At 47.4% G+C, this 22,296-nt stretch overlaps 1 protein-coding gene across 5 annotated transcripts in view; it reads left to right on the forward strand.

Annotated features, from left to right (window-relative positions):
* dimm (basic helix-loop-helix family member dimmed) overlaps window positions 1–22,296 on the forward strand; it is a 627,608-nt gene that overhangs the window by 348,195 nt on the left and 257,117 nt on the right. The window contains exon 1 of one of the 5 annotated variants that reach the window (XM_070523700.1): window positions 11,746–11,863. The exons of the other annotated variants lie outside the window; for them this stretch is intronic. The gene's annotated coding sequence lies outside the window, so the exon portion shown is untranslated. Of the gene's footprint in view, window positions 1–11,745; window positions 11,864–22,296 lie in introns of those variants that run through there. 5 annotated transcript variants of the gene reach the window in all.

Raw genomic sequence — 22,296 nt, forward strand, 5'->3', positions numbered from 1 at the left:
GCCACACAACGATAGTCGTCGTCCGCCTTGCTTGCGTTTCCTTTCTTGAAAATGCGGCGCTCGGTACTTTCCTGTCGAGAAGCCTCTCTGTCATGCTGATAACGCGCATGCCGTTCGTGAGTTGTGAGTACCGGGCTCGCACCGTTAAAGAGAGGAAATGCTGACAAGACAGATGTCGACTATCGTTGTGTGGCAAGATACGACCCAAAGTTTGTGATTTTGTTTAAGAGTGTGTGTCTTTACCGCGGGAGTCAAATGTAGCATGACTACCTTCCGAGGTCACATCGGTATCGATCGCGTTTTCTGCAAATGGCGTGCCCCCTCCCTCCCCCCGGACCCACTTCCGTACCACCACGCATGCGCATGTCATAGCCGGTCGCAATAACGCAGTTGCCCTCGCTGCTGCTAATCAGATTGACCCGAGGGTGGCAGGCGTCACTGGGACGATTCGTTTCGGGCTTCCGATAAAGCCACAGCGATCCCCGCGCCGCTGCGTATGTTATACCGGCCGACCACGTGACGACGCAGCGCACTGCCCAACAACAGCCCTCGGGCACACACGGGAGGTGTATCGTGATTAGGTTTCTCAACGTTAAGCGTACACTACGCCCGGCTATACAGCAGCACTCGCTCGCTATCCCTACAAAGCACGCATGTGTGGTCGTTTGAACACGGGGCGACGACTGACGCGTGCGCGGAGAGAGGGCGCTGCCCGCGCGGGATAACTAAAGCCCCTCAATCTCCCAAAGTAGCGCCATTCACTTCCCTCCTCCTCCGCTCGGCGCGGCCTCGACGGTGGCGCCGCTGGTGGTGGGCCTGCCGTAGCAGACGACGGCTAACACGCTACGGGAGGAAATCCGCTGAAAAGTTCGTTCGAGTCCTGCGGAGCAGTTTTTTCAATCTAGATCTTGCTTTGTCAGTCGGTAACTGGCCTTAAGAATGTCGTGTCGGATTTGCGGAAGAAATAGAGAAAAGCACCATTATTCAAGGCGTATTTAAGGCGTAAAGCGCGCGCACGTTGAAAGTTCGTGTTGCTGAAACACGACACAAGCACGCGGTGTGCTCAGACACGCGAGTAATTACCAGAGTTTCAGGTTTTGACAGCGCGAAAGTGTGTGCACGTGGTTTCATAGCTTAATTTACGTACCTGCAGGATGCTTTTGTTCGGCCGGCGCGTGAGAGATTCCGACTGTCTGCGGTCAGCAATGCCTGGCAGCAGGGCCGTTTCTGTTCCGCGCCTTTTACAGATGTACGTAGCTCATGCACAGGTTGTGGTGGCTACGAGCAACGTTTTCACACATAGGCGGTATAGATAATTTTAACAGCGTACCAGCATATGAAATCGTTATTTATTTATTACAGTGCAAATGGTTAGAATTTGATAGAAAAGAAAGAAGGAACTTGATGGGACAACTGGAAAGAGGTTCAGAAAATAATTATCCCCCTCCCTCATTGGCACCAGCAACACTTTTGTTGAAGTGCTAATTTTATCTCTGTATACTACGTGCGTCTGTATTCTTTTGCGTTGTAAGTTTTCACAAGGAAGCAGTGTTGCGTTAACTGGAACAATCAAGGCACACAAGACAGAAGAAAAGTTGATTCTTGGGTTTTACATCCCAACACCACGATCTCATAAGGCACGCCATAATGGGGGCTCTGGATTATTTTTTATTTTTTTTTTTGCAGCTGGGGTTCTTTAACGCACCCCCAATGCACTGGACACGGGCGTCAAAAGAAGAGGATGGAGGAGCCGTGTCACTTCACAAAGCCGCGCGTTCTTTGCCACTTGCTCGAAGTCAGCCCGCCCGATCTTGTGAATCCACACTTTTCTTTGTTTTGCGTTGCGCCCGGCGGATGGTAAAACAAAAAGCTTTTTGCCGTCACTGGGTCTGTTGTGGCAACCGTAGGCGCAGCAGCACGGCATCGCAATTAAGCACTCGGCCCTAACACATTGTATAAAACTACCGCGCTCCTTCAAACCGCCTGCCGTACTTCGTCGCGCAGGCCCAAAAATGGGGGTCGCAGGCCCAAGATTGGGGGTCGCAGCGCGCTGGATAGAAAATATATACAAAAGCGCGGCGCCTGCTCTGCGCCGGAAAGAAAAAAATATACAAAAGCGCGGGGCCCGCTTTCACGTGACACAGATTGGCCAATGGGGGAGCGGAGGAGGCTGGGGCGACAGGAGGAGTGGAGGAGGAAGCGCCTCGGTGAGCGGGGTGGCGGAAAGATCTAAGAATGGCGCTACTTTTGGAAAATTGAGGGGCTTTAGGGATAACTAAAACCCCTCAAACTTCGTAAAGTAGTGACGCTATCCTCCTCCGCCTTCCCTCCTCCTCGTTTCTCCTCTTATTCACGCTCCCTCCTCGACCGTGGCGCCTCCTACACTGCTCGACAGTAGCAACGGCGCCAAAATGCGCTCCTCGCCACTCCGTGGACGCTTCTCGAGCAAAAATGGCGCTGATGCACGGTGCGAGGGCCCACGTGATGCAATTAGGCCAATAGCGACGCGGTGTCGGCCTCGGTCAGAGCGTGCGAGGAGGAGGCGGCATTCTTCAAAGCGTGGCACTACTTTACGAAGTTTAAGGGGCTTTAGGGATAACCGCGAGTGCTTTGTTTGCTTCTTCGGGGCGTTGCCAAAGTGAAGTTAGCTCGGCGCTTCATTCGGTGTCATTCGTTACGCGTCGTCGGCGTAGTCGTCGGCGTCGTCGTGCAAGAGATATCTGCTGATACCACGAAAGGAGGCCGCGGCGCCATGCGGGGCTCGTTTGCTCCTTCGCCGCCTCCCGTTTTCGGTTGGCGTGTCTCGTTCTGGGGCGTACAGTCGCGATCAACTTGAAGGTGATCGCGCTAGCATCGACCGGCGGGCCTTCCAAGCAGCATAGCGGCCGATTTCGGAACTGCGAAGATAAAAATTGCGCGGCCTTCTTCCCCTATTATGCTCTTCCAGGCTGCAACCATCATCCCCAAGACCAACTCGCCACATTTTTGTGTTTGTTTCCCTTTCATGGCAATGATCTGTGTGCGTCGCTTCCTCATGCACGTCTTGGCTAACAGTGACGCCTCTGTGCAAACGCTCATAACGCAATCGAAATGAATTCGCAGGTTATGCCGTGAACGGTGACGGGAGTGACAGCTTTTCAGGGAACACCAAAAGAGAGAGAGGGGGACTATCTGATGTTTCCCTCTCGACCGACGGTGATGACGTAACGTGGCGCTGCTCCTAGTTTTGGTCGCCGCTCGAGCGATCACCTTCAAATTGATCGCGACTGTACTTCGGCTCCGGCGCGTCAATGACCCGCGGTGGCGGAGTCGAGGCTCTTTGATCTCTCGCGAAGTGGCAGAACGCTCGTTATAGGGCAGTGCAAGCTACGGTAGACGTGTCGCCGACTGATTGGTTACAGCTGCGCCGATTGCCCGTTGCATCATCATCACGAGGCGTGAGCGCGTTGGTCGGCTCGTGTTGGTGTCGTTTTAGGCGTGGCACGAGCGAGATGAATACGGGAAACAGAGGCGCTCGATTGGTAATATACGGGGTGCCCCAACCATCGTGTCCGGAGATTAAAAAAATATATATATATGCAAATGCCACGTAACTCGGCAGAACCGAGGTGATGTTGTTTTCCGTCGCTTGGAGGTACTCAGCGTATATTTTTGCATTCCGCCTAACTACATAATTATTCTTAATTAATTGATTTATAATTTTTAAACTACTGTACATACATGAGTACCTCCAAGCGATGGCAAATAGCATTGCTTTGGTTCTGTTCAGCTACGTGGCATTTGCATATCTTTTTAAATCTTGGCGCACGATTGTTGGGACACCCGATATAAGAACCACATGACGTTAACGATAGCGCAGAGGTAGTGCTATTCCTACCGCGCTTTTCTTTCAGTTTGGTCAGATTATTATTATTATTATTATTATTATTATTATTATTATTATTATTCACATGGAGCTCATCGACTCATTTGAACTGTTCCGAATATTTACCTGAAGAAGCGCGCAATAATACGAGAGTCCAGAGAGCTAATTAAATGCCTTCACAATTTGTTGGTAAATTTTACGAAGATGTCTTAAGATTTGTGCTATAGAGACACGAATTCGCTACTGGTCAGTTTCAGTTTCGCAACGACAGCGTACGTTCTATGGTGAATTGGTGAATAAAGAAAAATGAACTAATTAGTGCATTCTTTCAATTAGCTAAAATGATTATTGCGATCCGTGGAGCATGTGACATCCGCCTTCTATAGAAATTCATATAAAATGCCCTGAAAGCCCTGTCACAGGGAATATTCCTAAGGATTGTTTCAGCACAAGAGACTAATGAAATATTACTAAACTGTACAATTACGGAAGAGAGTTGAATTCGAAGAAAAGAAACCTTCACATTCTTCGTAGAGGAAATGACAAGCGATAGTATAAGAAAAAAAAAGACATTATGCGCCTGTGATAGGTGTGTTGAATGAAGTGCATGTTAAACATATTCTTGAACAGGTCTAGTAACAACGAAAGAATGGCGCAAGTGACGGCACAAAACATTGCTTCAGCGCTACGCAGTTAAAAAGAGCACGGACTCGCTATAAGAGACCGACGATCACCTGTGTGCTTGCAGCGGACGGCGAATCGAATGGCGTCCCATTGAAGGACTTCGACAATAGAGTCATAAGGGGCGTGAACTTGTTCGTGGATTCTCTATGGCGCGGCCGATATCGACTATTTCTCGCCTGCCATTTCGTTCGCGAAACGTCATGCATTCATAACAAAGCTCGGAAGAGAAGCGGGCGGGGCAGGGAGAGGGGGAGGGAAGCGGCGCCAGGAGCGCGAGGGCAAGAGAGAAGTCGTGTTGATTCTTCTCATTAACCTCGCGATGGCGATAAGCGCGCGAAAAAAGAAAAAAAGGAAACGAAAAAGAAAACGGAGGACGTTCTTTCAAAACCTAATTAGCCAGGAACAGCGAGCCTTAGTTAGAGGGAGCTCGCACGATAAGGAGAAGTACGACGCTGAAGAACAAAGGAAGAATGTTAATTAATACAATTAGAAGTGCATAAACTAAACCTTATATGTATATAGATAGTATCCACAAATACGGACGTCGAAACTCGTTGCCTTCGCTGCATCAATGCCCCGCGCAACTGCATACGCGTCCGCCCGAAAGTCAAGTACGTAGCGCTCAAATTCGAGACGCCAATTCCGCGTACACCAATTAGCCGATTGGCGCTCGGTTCTGGAGCCAGCGGTCGCATAAAAAAGAAAGGAGGGGGTGTGACGGATTGGGGTTGGAAACAAGTGCGGCGCTGGAAGTGTTGGCAAGGTGGAGAAGGGTGGGGCTTCGCTGAGGCGTTCGATGACAATTGGCAAACTGAAGCGAACGAACTCCGCGTAAGAATGAAGACCATGAAACGAAAACACAAAGGCGAGAGAGCGCTTTCGAACCTCCTCTCCCCCCTGGTCACCTCTCTCCCGTCTCGCTCCCGATTCTTTCCCTTCCTTCCCCTCTCCTTTGTTTCCCTTGCTTGTTTCTTCTTTTCTTTCTTTCCAGTCTCGAAATATAGCGGTTATAGTCGAGAAACGGACGCGAAATTTAATTCGTGATATTAGAGCCGCCCGCCGCCGTCGCCTGCTCAGAGGCCACCTCGACGCCTCGGCTTCCTGCGGCTCGCTTCACTGGCGTTCGATTGTTCTAATTCCGTGCATTGACATCTCAACCCGCAGCTATACGTTTCGTGCAACGTGCTCGAATTTAACGGTTACGCCTTCTTCAAGTCAACGAACCCTTTTCATCATAAATGCACGCATGTACGGGCACACGTGAGCGCGCAGGAGCCGATTCCATGGCACTAGCCTTTAAGAGGACCTCCCGTTAGTGAAGACGAAAATTTTGCCCAACAATATGGCGCAATAGTGCAGCATGATGCAAAATATGAGACTACAATATTAGGAATACGTAGGGGAAACCAGTAAAATAATTACTATGCTACTAATCAAGCGTCAAGGCTACGCGAGGGCAATGATGAGCGCAGCACAAAGAAAAGGCATCTCTTTGACTACAAAAGCGTTTACGGTGTTAGTACATAGGAAAAAAGAAAAACTTTTGTTTGAACTGCGACAATTATGACAACTGCTTGATACCTCACGGGGATCCTGTTCGAAACCCAATCCAAGGGTCGTGGTAGCTGAGGTAGCAAATCGTGAAAAAAAAAAGTTCTAAGTCAAAGCATTACGTATTGACCCTAAGGAATATTCTGCCATTGGGTCATCTAAATTCGAATTGTGCGTTTTCTCACAGTAATGTTAGCTTGAATTAGTATCCTTGTGTAGTTTTTCTCTTTACATACTTATGTTCCACGGTTTGCCAATGTATACATACGCGTAGGTTTTTACATGTGCACAACACTTGGCCATCTGCCCGTAATACTCTTGTTCTCCTATTTCGAAGTATTAAGAGCAGGTCTTGCCCTTACGATCTCTCACTCTGAGACCTCATTCTATACGTATATACTTAACTCGTCTTCTTTAAGCATCTCGTTTGCCGTTAAACAGATACGTCGAGTAGCTGCGCTGTACTCTGCTTCAAATCCCCGTATAAATTAATGTACAACAGAACTACGTTCACGCGCCAACGCTTATTGGCTTACATTGGGGGGGGGGGGGGGGGGGCGTCTCGTCCGAGGCCTCAGACGTCTTCAAGCACAGAAAAGAGGTGGACACTGAATGAACTACGCTGCGCTTATGACTGAGTGGGAGAATTCGAAATAGAGGGAACAGAAAAACAAACGAAAAGAATACATTAACAAATGCAGTGCGTGGAGACCTCACTATTTGAAGAAAAAAAGAGGGACTCGTCGGATTTATGCTCGCGTTAAAAAGTTTGTAGACCAGTACGGTACCACAAATGTGTTCTTTTCTTTCTTTTTGATTAAAGTACTTCCTACGTGGGCTTGTCTGGCCAATGCAATGTATTAAAACACTTCCACGCTGCGGGACTGCGGCAAATTTTAGTTTTCTGCTGGTGAATGTGCTCCGCAAACTTTCGCTCGCTACTGTACATCCATCGCTGTGCGCCGGCCTAGACGATCGCTTTGAAGATCTACGCGTCAGCGCTGCACAGTTATCCACACACGGCCTCTGAGATCTGGGGAGGCGCAGCTATGTTAACTGGTTGTGGGAGTCCGTTCCGCGCTGTGTCAAATGGAGCCTGTGGCTATTGGCCGAGCCGGGCCCTAGCGAGTCGCCCTCTTGCGGATGGAGCGTGCATCAGCGAAGCGCGATGATGGCGGCCCGTTGGAATTGTTGGAGCCCAGATCGTGATACTGTCACGTGGTCGTGACGTCAAGGAACACAGTAGCAATATTGTGAACGACAAAACTAACTTTTATTGGGCGAACCTGTGCCTACAAAACAGGCTACACTTATAGCACAACGATAGCGGCGAACACGCTCGGCGATCGTCGAGAATCTGATCAGCGGGTCAAGCGCGTCGGCTTTTATACGGCAGTCATCAAATGTTCCAGATTAATCGTTGGGACCCGTATGCATTCTGCAAAGTTCTACACCATTCGTGTCAAGCGATGAAATCCGATAACACAAGGTTCGGCGACAACAGACAGCGGATAGAAGCATCGATAACTTTCCAGAAACTTCGGATACATGCAGGCGCGTCCCGCGCTGTGCGATAACATTTGTTAGGCGGCAAAACTTGTCGCCCAATAAAGACAAGTACACGTGTCAATGCGACGGAAATGAAACACTGTACTCTTCTTGAGGTAGCGTGTGCACTAAATATATTCGAAATAGGAGGCCGCGTTGAGGCTTCGGGTCAGTTTCTGATTTCTCGATCGCTTCCCCTGTTTTCTGTCACAAGTTTGACATCAGTCGTCGCTCCAGCGAATCGTCCGCTGTAATCTCGGGGCCACTAACATTGCAAGTAAGCGTGACTGTAGCCTACTTTTAAGATCACGTGGTGTTAGTATGTGGAAGTTACAGTCGCCTGCAGGCTAAACAGGCTAAAGCGCATGTTCCTGCAGTTTTACTTTCTTTCCACCTAGGTTCTGTTAGGTGAGTGGAATATTTTTTCAAATATGCAAGACTAACATGTTTATAGCAGTGGCAAGAAGCTCTACCGAAGGAAGAGCCGATGCTCAAGGACTTCTGTTCCATGTAGGTTCCATTTAGCAAGTGGAACATTTTATTCGATTATGTTCCACTTGACAGAACTTATATGGGCCATAGTTAAGAGGGGCCGTGGGCTCCGCCGCATCGAATTTTCGTCTGCTCACTACCGAACGCGTCCGCGTTGGCAGTAGTTATCGTCAGGGAATGTCTGGAACACTCCAACGGTGTATTGATTTTAAACAGAGCTTATTCTGAAGCTGAGCGAAAGATTCATTTCCGTATAAAGACGTCCCAATTAAACGGTCACGAAATGAATGAATGAATGAATGAATGAATGAATGAATCAATCAATCTTGACTATACATTGTGAAACGTAGTAGTCGGGAATATGCTCACGTGCGCCTTTGCAATTACTGCGCCGAACTATTGGTGCCGGCTGTGAGCTGTATCTCGTGTATTTTCTAAACACTGAAAAAAAAGGAAGATAATACGCAGAATCTGTTAATCGCGATGGTAGAAAATACATCTTCCTTCGTGCACCATGGAGGCGGGCGAGCTAGTTTCGTCTGCTTAAAAATTCATATCTGCGAGCTCACATAACGAATTTGACTTTGTTTTCTTTCGTTCTATTTGGTCCCAGGAGTTCGTGGAAATTCTCACTTGTGAAACAGGAGAGCCCTTGAAAAGCGGAACTCATTCTCCGTTTTCCTGTCGCACTATTTCTGTGGCACTCCACCTTTCGCGAGGCGAAGTTAGCAGACGGCAACCGAAGCAGAAGACACGCAGAAGCTAAGCAAGACCCCGCGAGAGGAAGTGACGTAAGGCATGATGATCGCGAAGTCCTCGTCTGTTTTCGTTTGTCGCGCAAGAGACTCGTAGATACTGCGTAGCTTGGTAACGCGCGCTTGCGGCAACACTCTCGATATTGCAACGGCACTAAATATCCCGTCGCGAGGCGCAGTATTTCTTGTACAAGCCGTGTCATGCCCTCTGGCTTCTGTAGTCATTCCTCGTTTCAGAGAGCTACGCCAGCTGTCGCCGCCATCGTTTCACCCGCTCGTTGACCGTTCCATGCACTCAACGCTGTAGGAGGAGCGCAACGTCCAGCGTCGGTTTTTTATGCATGATATGCTTTTAGCTCATGTTGTCGGCGCCGTTCAGGTGACGTTGAGCCAAAAGCCAGGGCCGTTATGCGGGGAAGTGTCGAAGACCACAGAGACACGCATACCACAGAGAGAGTGATATACTTTACCCTAAAACTTCGAGGATCTTTTAATTGCGACACCTTGAAAATTGCATAAATGCTTGAGTGCACAGTCTGCAGAAAACAGTATTTTGGCCAAACAGAAACCTCGTTTCGAATACGCTTTAATAACCACAGATCGCATGCTAATACACTTCCTAACCTACCATTATCAAGACATATTCGTTTACCAGCGAATCATTTCGAAAAACTCAGGGCCACTATACTTGAATCAGGCTTTCATTCCCATCACGATCGCGAAGTCCGCGAGTCTTACCTAATCTATAAGTTTAACACCGTGTCATCTGGCATTAACGAAAGCACAGGCACACTAACCAGCGTGCCTACTAAGCATCCTTGACATTAACCGTGACTCGATCGTTATTGTCCGTATCAGACCCCACAACCTGCACCCTGAATGCACTATCGCGCGGCGCCTTATTATCTCCATGTTTTCCTTTTATCGTAATAATTTTTATTTTTTTCTTGATTTCGAGTGGTGTACATTGTAATATTGAGTAAACGAACGATTCATTTCTGCACTGATCGCCACGTTTGTGGTACCGCTATCGCCAGCGGCATCGCTATATATATGTTGTTTTTCTTGTTGTCATTGCACACAACGTTATCTGATGTATCGCGGGTTTATAAGGAAGCACAAAAGCATCTACATGTTACTTTGACAAAGGCTAGTCCACCAGCCGAAACGTCAGTGCAATATACTGTGCTTATTCAGCGTACCTCGTACTTTCTTTCTTTATTTTACTACCGGGGCCAGCGTGACACACACACACACACACACACACACACACACACACACACACACACACACGCACACACACACACACACACACACACACATACATACACACACACACACACACACACACACACGCGCGCGCACACACGCACACACGCACGCACGCACGCACGCACGCACGCACACACACACACACACACACACACACACACACACATGTAATGCTTATATAAGCACATACAGCCTTCAATGTCGCAGCCTAATCCGACAAGATTGCTGATAACGTTCGAAGTGTCGATATTCGCTCCATGGACTCTCGCTAGCCTTGCTCTTAAAAACGCCACATGTGCTGCAGCTGATCGCGACATCATCCAATGCCTGCCTAGGGCTTAATCTTCCATCACCTCGAAATCGAGTGCACGCACTTCTTGTCGCTCGAAAATTTTCGAAACAGCTATAGGCGACTGTCTTGTGCTGGAGATTTATCGTCGTGCAAAAGTGAAAGGCGCCTCTAATGCACTATGTATGAATACAAATCGAGGCGCTTATCTTTAAATAAAGAACAAAGAAAGAAAGAAATCAAAAGGGTCGGCCGATCGAAAGAAACAGATACAAGGGCGTTGAGGCGACGAGCGGCGAGCAACAAACTTTAGCACTTGGGAGAAGATGCCAAGCGGCATCAAGTCATTCTCGGGGGACTCGGCGCAGAACGGCTCCGTGTAAACGCGCTTGGGAAACGAAACTAGCGGGAAAAGGTTTCGAAAGGTTGAAGGCAGGCTTTGGGGAAGACATTGAAGAAAAAAAAACAAAGAAACAGAAACACGCAAGAAACGTGGAACTTTTGCGAAATGGCTCACGCCACTGTAACAATGTGCAGGCGCTTTGTTTTTCTTCTCTCTAGGAAGAAACAATTGGATTGGGCATCTCGCGTGCTTTTAGGGAGACTCTAGTCAAATTCATATGGCGCGAGGACTTACCGTCAGTTCTTATTTTTTTTTCCCCTGTCGTTGCTATGGCGTGGGAGGTCGTTTGTTTACTTACCATGTTTCCGGACTTGAGCTAGTTGCTCGCGAACTTCGCGAGATATGCGTTGTTTTGAAAAGAGAAGGGAAACTCACGCGGAGGCTTCCTGTTCAATTATTTATACGATTCGCTGGGAAACCTTGTAACTTAGAATGAAAAGAACAAAAACAAGAAGCAATAGAATGAAAGTTGCCATCTGCAGTTGCGAATACTTTCGCGTCTTTTCGTAGCAAAAGCCGCTCTTTCTTTAGGAGCGCCAAAGAGCGGTAGTATATAATTTTAATCGTTTTCAGTTCGTTTTGAAATTCCGCTTTCATCGAATGTGATACTTTGGTTTTTATTCGATTTTCCCACAGTTCTTCTGCGCCTCTCCGTCACTATGACGTCACCGATTTCAAAGCGTCTTCTCGGATGAACGCCGTCCAGGCGCAGGAATAGTTCACCGAATGCATTTAGATACTTTAGAATGCTACGTAGTTCATCCTTACCAATAAACATTTAACTGCAACGTTCAGCAGGGGCTGCGGAATTCCAGGAATTCACGGTGAATTGCTGCGGAAATTACACGGCAGTGGGGCCTTTCGTTGTTGCTTCTTTTCTGGCTGGCAAAGATTGGTCCTGGTTTGGAGGTCTGACCCGCGATCAAAGCCTCACCGAGGCAACCGCTCTACCATGGGAGCTGATGGAACTCCCCGATTGTATCGGTTGTTGATTCAGCGATGAGGTAACTAGACGCTTGATTATCTCTAATTATGGCGCAGCTCCGAGGCACCCGGTACGCCTCGTTAACCCCAACTGTGGCTCGCGTCAGAGCTGAAATGAAACCTCATTGGCTCGGAAGGTTCGGTAGGTCTGAGATAACTTGGTGCCTGGTTGGCTCTGTGCTGACTCAGCTCGAAGCTGACAGGGACCACGATTACCTATAGTTGGTAGCGTAGGTCCGTGAGGCTCCTGGTCAGCTCAGACTTGAGCCTGCGCCTGAATCAAAAAGCTGACCAACCTAAATGGTGGACTACTTGCCAGAAAACGTGTTGCTTCGACGCCACGATGTCCTGGCCGAGGACGAATTTGTCTCAAACTCGGAAGCTTTCTTTCTGGGAAACTATTATGGGGTTTATTTGAATCTTCGTACTACTCGTGGCTGGTTGACTGTGGTTTAGGTTATTGCTATGCTAATCAATGGTAGGATATACGTTGCTATCGCCAACAGGCTCGAGCTTCTACGTTACCGGTTGAATGATTAACTCTTCGTGAAGTTCCCTCCGTTTTGCCGATTTCCGCGGAGCTAATCAGCACTGAAGTGTAGCTTACGGCAGACGTAAGGCGAGCTCATTCCTCACTTACGAATACTTACTGATTAGCTCTACTGTCGAATAATTTATAATTTTGTATACATGTTTCGTTTCTGGTAAAATTAGTAATAATAATGAACTTTGATGATCAGTGGCGACACGAGAGTATATAGTGGTCCATGTTCATTTGTTTATTGTGCGAAGTGCGACATGAAAACCAAGTCAGCAATACTTTCATATTTTTTTGTTTTTCTGTTACCCCTTCATAAAAGCAATTGCCTTTTTTTTGTTTACCTGAAATAAAGGTGAGGCACGTTCGTCCTGCACTAGTCTTACCGCAGGGTTCTTGCTTTTGCGTTCTAACTATCGGCCCTGAATAAAATTCAGGGCCACTCTCGCAAATCCCTTATATCCCGAGACTTCTCTTGTTCCTCTGCGGGGTTAGCTCAAGCTTGGAAAGAGAAAACATCAACAACTTACTTGCACAAAAAAATAAGCTACAATGCCTTACTTAGCGGTAAATATGACTCTTGTTTTTTTCCCGTTATCATGCGGAATGTGAAACCGCTGCGCGTGGATGCTACGCATATTCACTGTCTGATCCGTGAAACCGAAAGCGCCGTGAAAGGCTGCCGGACTACTTGGCGCAGTAACACAATGTGGAAACTCCGCCCCCTCTACCTTTCTATTCATTGCCAGAGAAAGTTGTCATGAAACGCTGTAGGATTACTTGGCGCAGCAACACAATGCGGAAGCTCCGCCCCCTCGAGCTTTCCATTCGTTGCCAGAGAAAGTTGTCCGCGAATAGAGCTCAGTTTTCAAAGGTAACGTTTCAAGGGCAGTCGCCTTCGCCAGGGCAGCAATTTCTTGTCCTGACGATGAGTCGTCCTCGACAAGTTGTTAGCTCCAGAGACCGTCCCTTTTCGACCACTGTTGCTTGCTTCTGTGTTGCACCCGGACCGAAAAAAGGAGGGTACAAAAGGAATAAAGAAAAAGCTCGTCGTCTTTGTATACGGGTAACGAAATTTGTATTTCACTACAGCGGTAGACGGCTAAAGCACAGCAACGCCTTAAACTGGAGACAGAGAAATAAACAGGAAAGGGCAAGAAAAGAGGCGTTGCGAAATTGAGTGCATCGTTTGGGCATCAAACGCTGAAGAGGGTGCGTAAGAAGGAGCGGAACGCTTACTAATATTACCTGGTAGTTGGCCTGAAGAGTAATAACTTCGTTTATTGTACGAACATTCTTTTTTAAAGAAGTTCACATTATTCTTCACTCTAACAAATCCTTAGTAAACTTCTATAGGTCACTTAGGAAGCATTCAGATCACTACGGAGAAGTAAAAAGAGTGTAGGCTTCTTTACTATAAAGATTTCCGCACTATTAAAAACTCGCTTAAGAAGGCTTATTTTAGGAAGTTTTGTGAGGGGTGAAGACGTTGTGACTTTTAAGGTGATGTTTAGTTGTTACATGATCTTGGATTGTAGCGCAAAGTGACACGGACACAGACTAAAATCAGACAGGACTGTTAGCTGTTATAAACTTTCGGAAAAGTCTTCACTTCGACCTTCACATTAAGAAGTGTCGGGAGTCAAGACGTTTACACTCTTAAGACTTCCACGTGGTTGAGAACTCCCTTAAGAAAAGTTAGGAAGTGTTCAGACCACCTTTAACATGCGTCAGGTCTGTAGACTACCAGGCTCTTGTGGTATCCACCCCATTAAGTATTACAAGTCCTCAGGTCAGTTCGCTCTTTGCATTTAGGTAGGTTTACGGCTAATAAAGGTGCCACTTTTAGTACCTGCACATTCTTAGAACATTCTGAAGAAGTGTTCAGAAGTACCTCTGAAGAAGTATTCAATTCACTTTATTCTTCACTCTTAAGAGCTCGTAAGAGTGAGAACTTGTTCACATTTAAGACTTCCACACTTTTGAGAACTCTCTTGAGAATTCTTCCCTCGACTCTTGAATTCTTCATTGCGGAGACTTCTTCAGTATTAAGGCTACTTCGCGGATATAGACTCCTAAAGCTTCTTAAGAAAACAAGACACGTTTAACAAGAACTAATGGACTTGTTGCTAACGCTCTCTTTGGAGCTGAGAGTGTTGTTTCATTTGGAACAAGCGCAGCTGTAGCGAACTACAACTAGCAAAAAAGGAAACGATCGAGAACGAAGAGGACAGTCTGAGTGGGGTGTCGAAACTGTCAGCGAAGTTCGACACTGGTACGAATTAAGAGGATTGGCAAAAAAAAAAAGGAAGGAGCAGCTACCGAGGAAAATTAAATAGAGGAGAACAACCTCTGCGGCTACATTGCCTTTGTGCTTGTTTCCTTCGTGTAAGGACCCGACTGCGTTTTTTTTTCTTCCTCTTTTAACTGAATACCTTTTTTTTTTTCGGCGCGCAATCGTCCTCCCAGTCAGCCGGGCCGAACGTATCACTATGTTGTCAAATTCTTTAATCTCGTAAAAATGTGCGGCCGCGCGACGTTATTATCTTTCCGGTCTTCCTCGCCTGAACGCTCTTTCCGGAAGCTCTCGAGATCTACTCGCTGAGAAACCGGACACCGTTTCTTCTCGTTTTTAATGCGCCGTTCGTGCACTTACAGGCGCGCGACCCTCCTGTCGCCGACTGACAGAACTTGAACTTATCTTTTTGTAACGCGACAGCGTTAAGGCTAAAGCCCATGAGCGCGATTTTGTGCGCGACAGCGACGAGCGACGGGTTCGCGCGACGGATCGGGCCGTCGCTTGAACAGATCGCTCGGTCTTGTCGCGCGATCGCTCGGTTTTGTAAATCTAGAATCCGTCGCTCGTCGCCCGGAAGTGCTATGAACGACTAGCCAATAGCGCAAAGCCGGAACTGGACGTACGTAACTCCGGTACTTCCGATTGTCGCACGGAACGAGCAAACGATTGAATTTTTATACGTGCAAGGATAAGAACCTACTGCAAGACTTTCAGAAATATTTTATGCTGCTTTTTACAGTAAAATACATCAACTTAAGTTAATAAAGTGCGCGTCACGCTAGTTTCAGCGCCTATATTGCTGCCCTCATACCGGCAACACTGGGGAGACGTCGCTCGAAGCCATCGCTCGCATGGGGTGCAGCTTGTAGGCGACGAGCGAACGCGACAGCCATCTCCATCGCGTCGCTTGTCGCTGTCGCGTGCAAGATCGCTTGCATGGGGTTTATACTTTAAGGGAGCCCCTGTCGCAGAAAACCTGGCATCGGCTTCGGCGTCACACGTCAGCGTTGGGCGTCGTTACGGCAAACTTTTTTATTCTTTTTTTTTACCTCCAATTTACCCTTTCTGGCAGTGTTAAGAGACTGTGTTGTATCTTCCCTAAATGCTTGCTTCTGTGGTCTCAGTGCGCCTGAATTGGCGCGGAGATGAAATCTTCTCTGTGTCTTCTTTGTTAATTTCTTTTCAATTATGGGGTTTTACGTGCCAAAACCACTTTCTGATTGTGAGGCGCGCCGTAGTGGAGGGCTCCGGAAATTTCGACCACCTGGGGTTCTTTAACGTGCACCTAAATCTAAGTACGCGGGTGTTTTCGCATTTCGCGCCCAACGAAATGCAGTTGCCGTAGCCGAGATTCGATCCCGCGACCTCTCGGGCTCAGCAGCCCAGCACCATAGCATTTGAGCAGCCAAGATTGGTTTTGTCTTCTTTGTGTTCATTTATTTTTACACACGCCTTTCAGTGGGTAAGTTCCGTAGTCGAGATCGAGGTAACAGAAACATGAACACGGTGCTTCGGAAAATGCGTTCGAAATGCCCGGGGAATAAGGAAGGTGCAATAATTCAGCGAATTCTTCGGGTGGGATTGATGTTACCGCAGATGGCTACATTTCAACATGACTCCAAGTAGTAGTCATACTAGCAGTTATGAAAATAACGCTAATTAAACTTCTTTTTTTTTCTTCGAAAGAGTCAGACGATGGATTTCCTAATACAAGGCCTGAAGCCCGTCAACCGAGAAGATGATAGTCGGTTCCCGACATTCAAGAACCAAACGCGCGAAATTTGTGCAGCTTAATGAATTCGGGCGAATTTCATACATAAAACTCAGACTGAGCTGTGGAAGATCGCACATGACAGGCTATTAGCAGGCGCCCATGCGCGACAAGATTATTTACGTCTCACCGTCGGGTGATATTTACGGGTGCCTGCTGCATATATGCTCGCCCGACGGTGACGCATAAATAATAGCGTCACCCAAGGGCATCTACTAAAGCCTATCATTTGCTCTCTACGGCAGTTCAATGTTGGTTTTGTCGATGTCATTTGCCGTAGTTAATTGAGCTACAGAATTTGGCAGCACACACAATTTTGGATGTACGGAGCCAGTTATGTATGAACACTTCAGATGACGGGCTTAGAGCCTTTACGATCAACCGTTTTACATATTCCGGAGGAAAATGTTAGGTAAATTTTAATATTAGTTGCATAATTATTATCTTGAGTCAATCAATTTGAAAGTATGAGGGCTTGTAAATGCAAACCCGAGAAAATCGTTGAATTATCTTGTCTTCCCTATAGTCAACAAAATTTGAACGCATTTTCTGATATGACCGTGTCTGCGCATGCATAACTTTCATGCACGAACATTTTCGGCAGGACTTAAAGTATACCAACTTCAATGTTAATGTGCCAACTTTAATTTATTAGCTAAACAATAATAGCATCTTAGTTCCAAAATTATGTCGAACATTGCAGCCTGCAAAAAAGAATTCGCCGATGATCACGATGCTCCTTAATCGCAAATTTGACTGCAGCTGTATACTCGTTTACATTTCGCGGCACATTGGTTGGCTCGGATGACCTGTCTCGTGCGACGCGTTGCAAACGGGGCGAAGTGTGGCGGGACTGCCTCGATAACCGGCAGATCGCGGGAGGCAGCGCGTGGGTGACGTGTGGGCGCGATTCACTGCAGCCGCCGCAGACAGACCTCCGCTCATGCAGCGCTTTGTTTCCACGACGCGCGCTACTCTGGCGCCATCTCGTGGCCCATCGTCGCCCCGAAGCCCCTTGTGCGCGGCTCTGCGCTTCGCTTCTCGCGCTTTCTCATTGTCCTCCTCCTCCGCTTTAGGCTACGTTCACACTTGGGAAACCGCAAGCGGACGGAAAAGCCAAAGCGGCCGGATAATCTTTTTCGCACATGTACAAAACGTTCACATTTGTTTCGCCACTGCAGCGGAAACCACGTCCGCTTTCGCCCACATTTATCTAGTTTGCGTACGTTTGTCCGCCTGGTGGCACTGTTCATCACACTATTTCAAGACATACGTTCATTCATTGACCCGTCAGTTACTAAAAACTACCATTTCGCGCAACTGCACGTGTCGTTTTTAACTTTCGTCTACCATGGAAGATAAAGAAGACATAGTTTCGATAGCTTTAGCTAGTTGCTTTTCCTAAAAATAGACCATGAGCAACGGAAAATGTAAAATTTTACGACCGGATGTTTACATGCGATTGCAGCTTCCGGTAAAGCGGAACGTCTTTCCGCTTCGCCTGGGCGGAAAAATCGGTCCGAGACCGATTTTTTCGCCGCCTGGTTTTCCGCCCGTTTCTCCGCCTAGGCGGGCGGATTTTGTCAAGTTTTTTCCGCTTCCGCCTGCTCCAAGACCAAGTGTGAACGCAGCCTTACTCTTCGCATTCTTTTCGCTGTAGCCGCTTTTTTTTCACACCCCGCTGTGCTCATTGTTCGCTCTCATCTTTCGCTACGCTCGTTCGCTTGGTTACGAGGTAGGACGCCGACGTTTACGCTAGCCGCAGGAACGGGTGCTAAGAGCTGTGCACAAAAAAAAAAAGAAAAACAAATGGATGTGATGCGGCACACCACCGACGCCATAAACTTTATTACGCGACGCAATTTCCAAAGGATCGTGACGCAGCCCTGTAGGGAGCAAGCAGACGACAGTCGGCTCTGCGTCAGTATGGAGAACAGGCGACGAATAGCGTTGTATCAGGGAGGATACAGGTGATGCGCAGAATGTGTCAGGGAATGAACTGAAGACTGGCTGTGCTGTGTCAAGCAAGAAACAGAAGACACGTAGCGCTGTGTCGGGGGGGTAACGTACTACGCCGAGCGCTGTGTCAGTGCGCAGAGAGACCACAAACTGCGTTGTGCCAGGCAGGATGCACTGCGTGTTTGCCTCGGGGAAAGATGCACACAATGCTACACAATGCTGTGTCAGGGAGCAAGCAGACGACACACAGCGCCTTTTCAGTGAGCAAGCAGACGAGCAAAAAAAAAGAAGAAAAAGAAAAGATACAACGCTGCCCTATGTCAGGAGGAAACAACACAAATAACGTAGTATGAAGTAGGATACTAGTGACCTTTCGTACTATGTCATGGAATAAACAGTAAACAGTGCTTTGTCAGGAATGAAAGAAAGAAAACTCAGTGCTTTATTAGAGAGCAAACTAACGAGTAACAGCGCTGTACGAAGGAGGAAACAGACTGTGTCAGGACGGCGAGAGATGACGCACAGTGCTGTGTCATGAAAATAAACAGATGACACAATTCTCCGTGAGGGATTAATCAGAGGACACAACACAGAGTGTGCCGTCTGTTCCCCAGAGCCAAAACACGATGACTTGGGCCGACCTCTAGGCCTTCTTCGAATTGTCCTTTTCCATCTATCGAGCTTAAATGCTTGTTTGGCGTCGGCGCCAGCAATTGGTTATTCCATCTCAACGTCACCAGCAGCGACATACACATTACATGAGGCATAGCGACAGCGAAACGTTGGAAACGGTGTACCAAGCTTGTCCGTATACGCAAACAACAACCACTAACATGATCGCTCCCTTTCAATCGGGTCATCGATAATACTTCCCCAGGGCGCTTTGTTTACGCCGAGAGAGGAAACGCGCTACTTTTACTTCGCCTCAAGTAAACATCTCCCATGTAAAACTGTAATTTCGAATCTGTTGCTTCTGTGTTCGTCGTGTGATTACTCTTTTCTTCTTTTTTTTTGCGCTTCCAGCAAATCCCCCGTCTCAGTAAGTCCTGTCCTAGCCAGTCGCACAGCGAATCTCATTTCAGGAACGCAACAAGTGTCATTGCGACCGGGGCCGCCGTTAGTCCAGCAATACATTGTCCCCGCGTCGCCGCCCCGCATTTAGATACGACAGCAGGAGTTAATTAAGCTCGCTCGTTGAGGTTTTATACTTCCCGTCGGGCGTTTAGTTTTCTAGCTGCTTTTCGTTTCATTCTCTCGTCGACTGCAAACCACTCCAGGCGTGTGCCTGATCTTCTTATTGCACAGAAGTCGCACGTGCAAGTCATCTTTCTACTCTTACTAGTCAGTCCCCCTTTATTTTTTATTTTTTAGTTTTTTTTCGTTGTTTGTCTCGCACCGCTTCCGTTCCGACTCTGAGCTCTTCCTGTATCGCTCGCTCTCAAAGAAGCGGCAGCGCGAGGCCAGCCTTGCGATTCGTTCATTTCCGCTGCCGCCGGATGGGATAGCAATTTTTTATACCTTAGGCTGCGCTACGTGATAGAAGCGCGCAGGAAATCATGTTTTGCCGGCTGACTGCTCCGTTGAAGTCGCTTTCTGTCTCAGCTCATTTTCGGTGACGCTAAAGATGGGTTAGAAATGGAGTAAATCGCAAGTTAAAGCAATTCATAATAACAATAATTTTTTTTGTACAGCGTAAGATTCTGGAAGCGCTTGCGGCGAAGATGATCCATTCCGTCTAATCCGGGTTTGCCACAATGGCGGCACGCGCACGTGATCTGCACGTGCATGCGCGAGGCGTGGATTCGAAGTGATTGATTGATTGATTGATTGATTGATTGATTGATTGATTGATTGACTTATTCGATTGCTCGTTAAATAGGTCTATTCAATTCAAACAAACGAATCTGCTCCTTGTGCACTCGATTCTGCGAGGTACAGTGGCGCCCCCTGCACCCCCCGTCCTCGATTGCACAGGTTTGAAAGGTGAGGTGCACCACAGGTGCAGCCCGGTGCAGTGCAACCTGCACCGCCGGCACATTCTCGTTTGTGGTGCCGTGCGCCTCCTCTGAATCGAACAGTCCTAGTGATGGACTGATTTATGGACTTACCTGTCGATTTACTGATCCACTTGCTGACTGATGCTTGAACGACTGACTGAACTGTCGACTGGCGTATTAATTGACTGATTGATTAATTGACTGCGTGATTCACTGACTCGTTGGTTCATTGGTTTAGTATTGATTAATTTGATTGGTCGTTGATTGACTGACTGATTGATACCTTGGCATCAAAACTTCCAGGGCTTAGTTTTCATTTTATTGAATAAATCCGTGTCAGAACTGTTCGTAAGCGTAATCGTAATCATAATTATCTTAATGAAATGCACGACTTCAGATAGATATTTGCTGCAGATATCCACTTAATTACCCATGTCTAGCGTGAACGAAAGCATGACGCTAATCGCCGCACCAGTGACCCCTATCGGTCGCTACGAAACTGAGCGAACCGCATTTGGTATTGGTCACTCCCAGTCCACTATACCGTATAGACTGTAGTGCGATCGACGCACATTTATTATTACTTACTTTCTCTAATACACTTTAGTGTAGAGGCGTGGGTGGAGCCATTGCACGAATGAAAACATGAGCGTGTAGCTGTTTAACTTCTTTTTTAGCTGTAGCATTAGAGCGGTTGTCTTCGTAATGCTAAGCTAACATAGAAACTTGCCTGTAGCTGAAGTGGTTGGCACCAGCAATTAAATAGCGTTTGACGTCCAGTTGCGGCTATGGAGTGAAACTAAATTAGCATAAAACATTAGGACTGACTAGACAGAAATTGTATCGGGCAATAGAAATTCAAATATATATATATATATATATATATATATATATATATATATATATATATATATATATATATATCGCGCTTCATGCACGGTCCGTCTTTGTGTATTGCCTCACCGAGACGCTGATTTTCATCTCGCATGTTCAAAAAGCGCCTGCTAGAACGCCAACAAAAACTTTTGTTCAAGGCGCCTTGCGCAGTTTTTACAAGAACGTGGCTAACACATGTGTCTATGCGGTAGTCTCACTCGAAATTTTAGCTTGTCCGTAACTGTATTCCACTTTACGGAAAACCGGTACACCGGAGACGCGCATGTGTGCAGCAGGGCGTTAGTGGCACCGTCTTGTGACCGTAACGACAAGTAGAGCACGCACAACTATAATTCCAACGGCCATATATGTTCTCCCTGTCTGCTGCGGCAAGGAATTCGACAGAAAATATCACCAACATGTAGTGAACGTTTAAAGCGACGCTTTCTTTACCTCTTCGTTCGACTTTCCCACTGCTGCTGTCTTGCACGCCGCGTTGGGGTTAGTTCAGAGCGTGTATATACACTGAAGGAGCGTGACAGGGAGGAAGGGTGGCGCGGGAAGCAAGTTTCGTCCTTTCCATCGTGTCGCATGTGCACAGTGCCTTCTGGAGCTACCTGGGCGTCGTCGCAGTAGCCTCTTGACAGCTGTAAGTATTCGTCATCCCACGCAAAAGCATTGCAGAAACTGCAGCTCTTACCCTGATGATGATGATGATCATCATCATCATCGTCGTCATTATCATCATCATCCTGGCTACGCCCACTGCAGGGCAAAGGCCTCTCCCATACTTCTCCAACTACCCCGGTCAAGTGCTAATTGTGGCCATGTTGTCCCTGCAAACTTCTTAATGTCATCCGCCCACTTAACTTTCTGCCGCCCCCTGCTACACTTCCCTTCCCATGGAATCCAGTCCGTAACCCTTAATGACCATCGGTTATCTTCCCTCCTCAATACATGTCCTGCCCATGCCCATTTCTTTTTCTTGATTTCAACTAAGATGTGATTAACCC

Source organism: Dermacentor albipictus, chromosome 8 (genome assembly GCF_038994185.2).
Source record: "Dermacentor albipictus isolate Rhodes 1998 colony chromosome 8, USDA_Dalb.pri_finalv2, whole genome shotgun sequence".
NCBI classification, from domain to species: Eukaryota; Metazoa; Arthropoda; class Arachnida; order Ixodida; family Ixodidae; genus Dermacentor; species Dermacentor albipictus.